This window comes from Vigna angularis, chromosome 2 (genome assembly GCF_016808095.1).
Source record: "Vigna angularis cultivar LongXiaoDou No.4 chromosome 2, ASM1680809v1, whole genome shotgun sequence".
In the NCBI taxonomy this organism is placed as follows: domain Eukaryota; kingdom Viridiplantae; phylum Streptophyta; class Magnoliopsida; order Fabales; family Fabaceae; genus Vigna; species Vigna angularis.
This window is the reverse complement of record NC_068971.1, coordinates 37,979,309-37,989,032: the sequence shown is the minus strand read 5'-3', so window position 1 is coordinate 37,989,032 and position 9,724 is coordinate 37,979,309. Positions and strand designations below refer to the sequence as shown.

Genomic DNA, 9,724 nt, shown 5'->3' with positions numbered 1-9,724 from the left:
TATTTATATAATCTTTATCTGCTATCGATTGGCATATAATTAATTAGACATATTATATTACTTGTCAATTATAACTGCGAAACTATAAAAACAATACTATAAACTATAATATAAAAATATATCAATTTATTTATGTTTGGGTTTGGGGATGGAGATTAATAGTTCTCCCATCTTGATTTGTGCAACTATTTGCTTAGGTCACCGCGCCTTCTTCACTTTACTTGGTTGCTGTTTTGATGTTAAAGTTGGTATAAATTCTACAGTTTAACCGTATTAAATATAACTAAAATATCACAGTACCTTAAACATGTATGAGTTTCGGATTAGTACTAACCTAATTATGGTTCAAGTGGTAATATTTGTGCTTTGGTTTAAGATAATCGTTCTATTATTTGATCGACCGGTTCGTTAGGTTTTCTTAGCAAATGGGACGTTGCGATCCTAATCTGGAACTTGGTGTGCAATCAAACTTTTAACCATAGTATAATTAAAGGTTTTTAACTCTTTGCAACAGAAATCACAATCATTTTAACTTTACTTGTTCGGGAGTATTAGGATTCTTAAGAAAATTTTAACCATGCATCGCTAAAGAACAAAGCATGGAGATGCGATGGTTGAGGGAGGCACAGACCTTAGAAGCATAGAGAGGAAAAGGAAGCTCAGCCTGGTAGAAGAGTGTTCACTCTTTCGATGTTAGTAACAGAACATGTTTTGTTATATATAAATTGTAAAATATAAAGTTGTAAGGTGATGCAACAAGATATAATCCTATTTTTCTTTCATCTTTATGTGATCGTTTATGAAAAAATTAGTTCTTGAGGATTATGAGGTTTTAACTCTTTGAAACAAGTAGAACCCAATCTCAGAACTGAAAATTTATGTTTTCTTTTCTTTTCATATATTTTGTAACATTAACTACAGTTATATGACCGTTTTTCAAATTTGGTGGTTAAATATTGCATGTTGATTAGGTTTTATTAGCATTATTGAGACTTTGTACTCGAATACTATGGCAATGATTGATAATGTTTTTGGTCTTCTAGCTTCATTTTAAAGACAAAGTTAATCTTTTTATGACATTGTTGTCATAGTTGTTTCTACTCTAATGCAAAATATGTAGTTTACAATTTTTTAATACGGTTTATTATATAGTCACAGTTTCGTAATTATGAACCAAGATTGTCTTAGAACATATATGTCAAAATAATTCAACATGTACATTTCAGTGCGTCCACACGGTTCTAGGTATCACACATAAGCAGGATGTTTTCGTGATTTCAATCAAAAAATTTCTTCTACTATTTAAGTGTTATCAAAGATCACTCATATTACAGCTTGAAAATTTACAAAGAAAACATATTCTCCAGTTTCACTAAGGATAATTGTTATGGATTTGATGTAAAAAATGCACAGTGAGTAATGTTGTAATAAGAGCAACCTTTCCGAGAGAGACACCCTAGGTTCTTATATCCAACACAAATCTTGACATTTATATTCTAAAACGTCATACATAAATGTCTTTTCTAATAAGAGTGAACTTGTTTCTCCTTTGCATTGATCCAAAAGGTGTTTGAATTCTTCTTTCATCATCTCTTAGTGGTTTTACGTGGAAGAAATTTCTATCCAATTAGATTGTGATTTAGGGTTATTAATTTTGGTTAGTGATTTAAACTTTCATTTTATATTTTTAAATGTTAGTTTAAGCCAAAGACAAATGTTTTTCTTTTTAAAAATTCCAAAATTTACGTTGTACAAAACCAAGTCCAATGTAAATTTACATCAGAGTTTGTCACTCACGTCTTCCTCGAAAATGTTATAAATAAAATTATTGATATTTAAAATGGTCTATATTGTGAATAAAATATTATAATTAATTTATAAATTTTAGACTTTAAATTAATTTATATAGTTAGTTATCAAAATTTTAGCTATTAAAAAATTGATTCTTAAATTAATATTTAAATCGATCTCTAATTTTAGGTACATAAATTCACTCTTATATGTTTTTTTAATGATGATTGTATTTGAGATGAGATCAAATTTTTGTAAGATAACAGTAAAAAAAGTTGAATTACCAATAAATAAATTTTATAGTTTTTAGTTATTTTCTTATTTTGATATCTTAACTTTGAATATATATATATATATATATGTGTGGGTTTTTCTACGATGGATTTTAAGTTTAAGGCTCAATGTATTTCAATAATTTTATTCTCAAAATTAAAAAAACAAAAAAGTCCTCAAATCCTTATTCACTTTTCTCATTCATCTCAACCATTTTTTCTTTCATCTCTTTTACTCTAACATTTTTTGTGTCATCTCTACTATTAGGTACAAACAAAGTCCCACATCGGATAAAATATGAAATACACATGGGTTTATATACACATAAGATACATCCCTTAGTAAGAGGCATTTTGGAGCGATACCAAAACCAAATTCGTGAGGGTTTAATCCAAAGTGGATCTCTTATTAATGGGGTGACATATGGATATGTGTTTATATTAAACCTACACAACATCTTGTATAAAACAAAGTCCTACATCGGATAAAATATGAAATACTTCTAAAAAAATCTCTAGGCTAATTACCAATTCCTATTATATTACTTTTAGTCATGAACTTATTCTAAAAAAATCATATTGTTTAAATTTAAAGAGTTTATATTAAAAGTATTATGATACTAAAATTTTGAAATATTTTGTGACCACCACTTGTGCTACTTGCACATTGATTAGTATTTTTCTTTAACTCAATCCAATTGTAAATTTGTTTACCATTCCAGACAGTTATATATATATATATATATATATATATATATATATATATATATATATATATATATATATATATATATATATATATATATATATATATAATGTTTTTCCATGTTATGCTGTTAATAATTACAAAAGACCATGACGAATAAAAAACATAAGTACAAATTTAGTTTTCTAAGGTGCATGTTTCCCTGCATTCAAGGAAACTACCTCGCAAGATGACAACCTTATTAATTGTTTTGAACACTAAAATGGAAGCATTAATTAGTGGCTGCAGTTCTTGACCCCTCACTGCGATTCACAACATATGTGACAAATTCTCAACCAAGTCAAGTCTTTTTTTTTTCAGATCTATATTACTCATTATAATCTATTATTATAATATAAAAATATTAAAATTTTAGTTTATTATTAATCTTTAACTTATCAATAAATGTTTCAAAAATTAATTATTTAATTATTTGACACTTTTAATTTTTTTATTTGTATTATTTTATTGTCATAGTTATTTTATTTGTTTATCAGATATGTATAAAAGTTATTTTAACTTTTATATTTATTTTATTTTAAAACTAATTTACCTATATTATTTTTTTTATTCTTAATTTATTCTTTTATAACTTCTAATTAATTAAACATTTAATAAGTTATTAAAGATTGACTTAAATTTAAAAAATTAACTTTTTTATAACAGTTTTTCCTTTTTAATTTTATCTTTCTCATTATAATTATTTGGTCATTAATAAAATTAAATTTAAAAAATTATATATTACTTTTATTTCATAAAATAATATTATTTAAATATATATATATATATTAATACAAATTGTTTATTTTATTATCATATTTATTTTGTGGACAAGTGTCCCAAAAATTGGTCTTTGTAAGATCCATGAAAAATATTTACAATTTTATTACTAGTAAAAATATATTTCTTTGTGAATGGAAAATATAATAAGTTTATAAAATAAAATGTGGAAAGTTAAATAAGAAATTTTGGTAGCTTAATTGGTAGAAAATTTTGGTGATGGGTTCAAACTCTGTTCTACCTTTTAAAAAAAACGAAAAAGTAAAATAAAATTTAAAATATTGATAATGGAGAAAGCATTCACATTTGAAGGCATTATTGAGGAATCCATTATGTAAGTGGTGATTAAGAAATTAATATAATAAAATAATATTAACATAATAAATAATATTAAAAAATTGATGAATGGTAAAATTTTTGGACTATAAATAGCCATGAGAGGGGAGGCTATTTTGCACAAAGAGAGGAAGAATCAAGTGAGAAACCTTGAGAAATAGAGAAGAAAGAGTTAGGAAGAAATCTTTAGTTGCAAGAAGAGTAGAGCCTTTAGAGGGTTTTCGGGGAAAACAAATTCGGAGCAAGAGAAGTTTGGAATAGAGGTAGAGGAGCTAACCTTTCTAAGCTTTTATATTCTGATTTAGTATTGTTTTATTACTATTCATGTCTTGAAATTCTGTGTGAATATTGTTAATGCTTACTGTATATCTATCTATATTGAATTTCGGTGTTAATATTATATGTTGTTGTTTTAAATCTGTAAATAAGAAAATTTGTTAAAAACTGGTTGAGGAACACTTTGGCTTGGTAAACCTATTGAAACATACGTGTTTGCCATGTTTGATGAAAATCTGAAGCCGAATCAAGCATTTGAAAAATTTTGGGGGCTCTTCAATCCAACTACTAAACAGCTCAAATATCCTATTAATTTGAATTAGTTAATAGAAGCAAAGTTTATAAGAAATAAGGACTATGATTCCAAATAAAACAATTCCACAATTGTCGTAGAAGATGGAGGTTTATGTATGGAGCTTTATCTTCATTGTTAGAATCTTATTACCATGTACTAGCACAGCTAGCTTTCAATAAAAGTTTTCCTATTGATATCTTATGAATGTTATGATAAACCTTGACCAATCAAAACATAAGTACATAATTGTATTTGCATTTCCGTTATATGACCCCTTACAAAATGTTAGATGACATTTTAAAAAAGATATAAGATTTTTTCGTGTACATTACTCTAGTGGTGGTGAATCTTCAAAAGGATTAGAATTGAATATAAAATTTATGATAGAAAAGAGGATTTTTGGAGAAAATAGAACTAAAGAAAAGAAGAGACTTTCTGAAAGAGAAAGAGATATAATTTGAGGTTCTCACAAATATAATTTTTTTCCATATAATTTCCAAACTATATTAATTTATTTTAATAAATTTAACATATTTTTTTAAACAAAATAAGTTAAGTTTCCATTCAATATATACCTCAAATATTTTAAAATAAACTCTAAAAGAAACTATAAAATTTTGGGAAATAAATCACATGATATGTAGTGGAGGTTTTATGATATAAAAATTATAAAAAAAATATTATAATTTAGCTTAACACATTTTTAACATTACGTGGAGATTTAAATCCACTGTTATATGTCTTAATAATTTTACCACTACAATACTTTTAACGATTATTTTAATTTAAAACATGGATATCATATTATACATTTGATTAATTTTAAAAATGAATAATGGTTATTTTAAGATCCCTATGGAATCTGAAAAAAAAAGGAAAGAATGGAATATTGTATGCATATATGATGAATGTTAAAGAGAGTATTAGAAATAAGTAAGATAATTGATTACATATCTTAGGGTTTATAATTTTTTTTTCTGAATACATACACAGAAGTAGATCGGCATGTGAGTTTGTAAGAAAAATGCGAAGTGAATTTTGTATTTTATTTTATTGACTTGTTTAAGTCGTTTCTACACAATTTATAGTCTTTGTAGTTTCTGTAGGTTCACGACGAACGGAGTGGGCTGTCCTTGCATTATTCGAAAAAAACAAAATTCATATTTTAATATATAATTCAAACATAATTCTTTTATTTTTTTTATTTTTGTTATTCTTTTACTTCATACTTTAATTCGTAAGTGAGTTTTCTTGGTGTCATTCAGCATTAATTAATTGATGTAGTCTTTTGTTACCTTATACTTTTTATTTTTCTTGTTCATAAAAGATTTAATTTTACATATTTATTTGATGATGATGTTAATTTTTTGTGTCAAGGGTTTATTTATGAGGTGCAGAAAAAAAATATGAAATATTAAAACAAGATAATTATTACAACATTTTATAAATATTTTTTGAGAATTTGTTTATATATATGCTCACTTATATGCTTGTAGGACTAATCGAGCATGATTATAATAGTGAACAAGAGTAACTTCGTTGTTATATATTTTAAAAATAATAATTAAATTAAATTAATGATAATGGTTATATACATTAATATATACATTTAACTCGTTTAAAATGACTAAAATATAACCACAGATCAATCAAAACAAACAAAAAATTATTAAAATCCATTTTTTTTTCTCAACTGAACAAGACTCAGATTTTAAAGTAAAGAAAAAAGTGAATATAACCACTTCTTATACTTAAATACTATATTATGCGTTTAAAATTAATTAGCAATGGAAAGTATCTCTTTAATGTTGTTTATGGTATTTTTTCAATTATAATATTTTTATACTTAATAAAATATAATCATAAATTTATATAATAACTTTTAATTATAAGATAATGTTATTTATTTATTAATATACAATAAAGTTAAATTTATGATCATATGAATAACTAGAAAAAAAAATCATATCGTAGATCTCTAGATTCACAACTTTTTATTATAAAATATTTAATAACAATTTTATTTTCGTAAAAAGTATTTAACAAGTAATAAAAATCACAAAAATGAAATCAAACTAAAATTAATCACTCATATTTGAATTCTAAGTTTAATTCAAATAACTTTTAATGGTATCCTTTTGTTATGCAGAAGCACAATCTAGAGTTTTTATGGAACACTTGGCAATGGAGTTTGCATGTACTTATTCTTTAAATGGAACTTCTCTTTTTAATATTTATAGTATGCAATAAATAATTTATAGATATATTCTATTTCCTTCAATTTTAATAGATTATTTGTCTTTCATTGTTGTATTAGATGAGGTTAATTTATTACCATTTTGTTTGGATTTTGAGCCATATGGTTGGGAAAAATATATTTTATTTCATTATGAATTATCTTATATTAATAGATATTTAATTAAATTAAAGTAGTGTATGCGTAGCCAGTCAAAGTTATTTATAAGAAGGTTTCTCAACAAAAGTACAGAAAAAAATTACAAATTAAAATTTTTAAATATCATTTTCTATTTAAAATTAGTTGTCAGAATCATTAAAAACACACCCAAAAGCCCCTCTGAACGGACGTCAGGTGTCAAACGACGAGGATCCGAAAATCAGATATGGAAGGCAGGTGTTGGCAGATGAGCCGACGTTCGTTTTGACATGGGAAGCAAAACTGATTTTCTAAAAATTCACGTCACACTCTCTGCATGCAACCTTCTTCTCCAAACTCTGAAATTTTTATTTCTCCTTCTTCTCTCTAAAAACTCTCCCTTCTCTCTACCAAATCTAACCCTTTCTCTTCTCCGATCATCATTCAGGCACCGTAGAAGCACTTCTGGCGTCAAGGGCTTCAGTTTGAACCGATAGGTTTCGAGTTCTGAACTGGTAAGTTCTTCTTGTCCTTAGTCGTTCGTTATCTGGTACATGCAAACCAAATTCTGGTTGCATGATTTCATCTCGTCTGAGCCATTGTTGGTTTTCTGTTTGGTTAGTTTTTGAAGAACTGTTGAGCGTTGAGGGTAGAAGGAATTTTAGTCAGACAAACCTTAATTCTGCCTCTAGGAACGTTCGTTCACGCTCAGAGGTAAGGGAAGCTTATCTAATTTAATTTGTATGTTGTTGTGCTGCATGAACGTTCGTTGATTTGATGATTGAAAATGAAATATGATTGTCCTATGTTCTGATGTATGAAATATATGAAATTTCTATGATATGGATTGTATGAAGTATGAAAATTGACTATGATATGAATATATGAAATTATGAATATATATGTTGAGAAATTTAATTCAGATAAATAATTTCGAAGTATGAATTTCCACTATAAGAGTATACGTTCGTAACTGAACGGTCATTGACCGTTCGGTTTTTCTAGTAAACTTGGTTAGAATTGGATTCTTTCATTTAGGAAGAATCCTAGTTGAGGACGAGCGTCTTTGTTTCGAAATACTATGCATGAGCGTTCGGTCAAGCATAGTTGGTTCTTGGCGTTCGGTTATAAACTTAAGTGTGTATATATATATATATATATATATATATATATATATATATATATATATATATATATATATATATATATATATGTATTTGTATATTTTCGTTTATTCTTAAACAATACGTCAATAGTGTCTTATTATATTTATCAAGCTTTCTAATATAAGTTTAGTAGTGTTCGGTCTTACACCAAGCGCTCGTACTGAGTAGTGTTCGGTCTTACACCAAGCGCTTATTCTCTTTCCTATAATATATCTTGATGAAAATAGCGTTCGTCCAAATTCAATAGTTTCCCTCTCTACCGTGTTCGGTCATTGACTGACATTCGGATTTCTTGATGTAAATTCAAATAAGCTAAGTATTCATAAGCGTTCGGTTTCTTCATGTGAATTCTTCTAAGTATTATTCTTGGAATGTCTTGAAGTGTCTCTATCGATTGGTTCCGGCCTAGAGTCTTAGTACTTGGCATGGTCTTTTTGGTGTTCGGTTGGAACTCTTAAGAGTCAGTTCATTTAATTGGCTCACTTTGTAATTAACGTTCGCTCCATTCATTTCTTGCTATATCTATTGCACTCGGTTTCCTTCTCAACCTGATAGTAAACCTCCCAGCCTTAGTCTGTTCTGGAACGGGAGACCTCTCGGTCACACTCCAAGTGTTCGATCTATTTAAAGGTGAAAGTTGAACGTTCGGTAATTGGTATCCTTACGGATCTTTGTGCGAAAGGTTTAAGTGAGATGATTATTAATGAAAGATGAAGAGAATATGATATGGATGAAATGTTTTGGATTATGGACGAGCGTTCCGGGGAGGAATGACTCATGATTGAATATTGAAATTGGTAAAGTATGAATGTGGGCATGCTAAGCTGGCGGTTCATCCTGATGTTCCGTGAGTACTCGTCCTCACGTAGAGGAGGGTAGGTCATCCTCGGGTGGCAGCTGTTGAGGGTATCCTAGTTACTACATCACCCGGGTGCACGAACGTTGTAGCTACACAGATTTCATACAATCCGGACAGTCAGTCTAGTATTAGGCTTTGTATGAAACGTATGTTGAATTATCTTGTTTGTTTGATTGTGTGAAATGTATGTTTATACATGAATTAAATTACATAAGCTTACCCTGTGTTTCCTGTCTTGTCTTGTTTTGTACGTTCGTCTTTATCATTATGTGAGTAGAAGGAGACGAGTTGCTGAAAGAGGCGCTGGAGGAAGAAAACCTAGTTGAGGTTGAAGTTAAGACCGAACAGTAGGACGTTCGGTCAGTAGTTTAGTTTTATAGTGAGGTGGTCGTTCGATCACCTTCCCCTTTTGATTTGTATGACCGTCCGGTATTTGGCTTTTATAAACCGTTCGGTCAGAAGTGTACCCTTGTATAGTTGAATTTTCTCACACTACTTGATAAGGCCGTTCGGCCATAACCGTACGTTCTCCTTAGTGTAAGACTGATCTAAATTATTATTGAATGTTATTATTCTATTATATAGTTTTAAACTGTATTTTTGGGATGTTACATTAGTCACATATTGAATTTACTAATTTGTTTTAACTTCATTCATTCAAAATTCTTGAATCAAAATATTAAATTTTACGTACACACTCTAAATTTAATTCATTTAAATTTCACTGGACACCTGGATCAAAGTTTGGGTGTACTCTATTAGACCGTATTGGACACAATTCCATGAGATGGGCTGATTTCACTGCCGAGGATTTTTCAATTTGGGCTTTA

General features: G+C 27.9%; 1 long non-coding RNA gene across 1 annotated transcript; it reads left to right on the top strand.

Moving 5' to 3' along the window:
* Positions 1-4,060: 4,060 nt before the first annotated feature.
* On the top strand, positions 4,061-9,450 carry LOC128195511 (uncharacterized). The gene is made up of 4 exons (XR_008247136.1): positions 4,061-4,187; positions 7,318-7,384; positions 7,492-7,583; positions 9,172-9,450. It is a non-coding gene; the product is annotated as an uncharacterized LOC128195511 (long non-coding RNA).
* The last annotated feature ends 274 nt before the right edge of the window (positions 9,451-9,724 follow it).